Here is a 2474-nt window from a genome sequence, read left to right on the forward strand (position 1 = left end):
AGCTGAATCGTCTTTTGCCAGAGTAAGAAATCATCTGCTAACATCACAAAAAGAAAATTGAAGAGAAAGCAGCCTACACACAAAGGGTTAGCATATAAGGCAGTACATTTACATGTAGGTCTCTACGATGCATGACAGTCTTTCCTGAGAGGATTTGCTCAGGGAGAGCAGGTCAGGATGAGAAGTGAGGCAAGTGAGGTGCCTAGGGCTCAAACTCGAAGTGCACAACCCTGAAAATGAGAGGCTCCTTTCACTTTGTACACTAGGCACCTCACTTGCCACTCCCTAGTCAGGGGAGAGCGCTGGATATCATAAAAGCAGTAGTAGAAAAAGTGAATTGTAAAAAAGAGGAAAAAATAGAGGGAGGAGGCTCAGGACATATCCCAAGGGATGGATTTAAAAATTTTCCTTTTTAAATCAAGTCTGAAGAGATAGGTAGGCTTTTGCAAAGCAGAGAGGAGAAAGATATTCTAGGTTCCTCAAACAAAACCAAAGAAATGAAGGAAGGACTGCCTGAGTGAAAAAGAATTAGGTTCTAAAGCAGAAAAACTAATTTAAGCATCCCCTACAGTAGATTGCCTTTCCCTCCAGGCCCTCAAAACAAAATCTAGAGCTTTAAATCTGTTGGCTTTAGTTGGTTGATAATATTGGCCCACAGGAGGCCTTGAGGCTCTTGGCATAAAAGGCATTATACAGGCATAGGAGAAGCTTCCACTCAGAATTGCTCTGACATGAGTTTTACGAGTTTGCACAGTGAGGCTGAGTGGGCAGGAGCCTGCTGGGGAAAGCTTTGTCCCCTATCAAGAGGAGACCACGCTGTTAGGTGTCATCGGGCTCCCCCTGCTCCAAAGCGAGGTTCCCCAGAGTCCCTGGGAAATAGATCAGGATGTTTAGGCAGGAGAGTCCCAGAATTTGTGATGACTGATGATATCATTGTGAAAACAAACAAACATATAGCCCCAGATCCTCTAAAGAAATGGTAGACAATGTTTTGTTTGCCTATTGACTGGCTTAGCATAATATTTTCTCAATCTTGGTCCCGTATCAATTTCTGACAGTACAATTGAGGGCTGATGCAGAAGTGCATTGTGTCCAGGGCTAGGCAAGGAAATTGGGAGCTTGGGCAGTGGCTGTAAATATCCTCTTGGTATTTCAGTTTGTTTACTCTGAAGTGCTCTCTCAGGGGCTGAGAGGGTTCTGGGACACACTGGCACCAGGTTTTCAGTGGGAAAGATCAGTTGCTGAGATAAGGGTTGGGGTCCGCCTTGAGACGTGCCATGAAAAAAAGATCTGATTTAGCCATTAAATCCCTCGAAAGGGTGGTGAGTATGACTATAACAATGGGGTATTCAGAAGAGCACTTGGTAGGCAGGAAAGGGATTTTCAAACATAAGTGCGACAGAGGCTTAGGGGACTGAAGTGTCACTCCCTCTTCTTACAGGGACACTGATTGAACCTCAGTAAGAAGACTCTAGAAGTGGGTTCCCACTTTCTGAGGCCAAGAGATGGAGGAGACCAAACACCAAAGGCAGAGGACAGCAAAATCTGCTGAAGATTTGTCCCCAGTGAAAATTCCATCCTGATCAACATGAGTCACTCTGGGTGGTCCTGGCTGAACGTAGGGGTGATGAGCTCACTGATCCTTCTTGTTTTTAAGTGTCCTAACAGACTTGACTACTCAAGAAGCAAGGTCATTGGGAAAAAAAAAAAAAAACAAACAGAGAGCAACATCAGCACATAAAGAAATAAACAGAAAAAAAAAACCAAAAACATTTATGCACAAACAAGCATATGTAGAAGGGAGCACCCTGGAGATATTATTCACCAAGACTTAGGCAGGGTGGCAGAAGGGTTCACACATATCCCTACTGGGTGGTCCACCAAAAGTTGAAGAGATACTCTGAAACTACACACACACACACACACACACACACGCACACACACACACACACACATACTACAAGAACTAAATTAAAGGGATTCTTCAGTGTCTGCAATTCCTCAGTTTGAAATCTCTTGTTTGTATTTAGTGTGGAGTGTTTTCCCTAAAGGATATCCTGTTTGAGATTAGTATTGGCTGGTTCCTCTTAATGTCCTTAAAGAAACATCCAGAGAAACTAAATAAACCCCCACCCCTCCACTAGCATGCCAAGTGATTTGTCTAGAGGAGACCAGGGAGAAAGTTAACGTGCACCAAGACATATTCTCATCTCCTCCTTCAGGTTCCTGCTAGAGCCCAGAGTGCCTGACAGCTCCCCAGAAGGAGAAGAAATCTTGATCTCACTATTGGCATATTCCAGGGAGCCAGCATGGCATTGAAATTGAACCAATATCTAAGCCAGACCAATTCCTGGTGTAGCTATTGGATGTCCTCAAGCAAATCTGTGCCTCAGTTCCCTTGTCTGTAAATTGAGGGCAAATGGCCTTATAAGGCCATTGGGAGAACCAAAATGAACAAATGTATATAAAAGCAC

Source organism: Propithecus coquereli, unplaced genomic scaffold, assembly GCF_000956105.1.
Source record: "Propithecus coquereli isolate 6110/MARCELLA unplaced genomic scaffold, Pcoq_1.0 Scaffold121, whole genome shotgun sequence".
Lineage (NCBI taxonomy): Eukaryota > Metazoa > Chordata > Mammalia > Primates > Indriidae > Propithecus > Propithecus coquereli.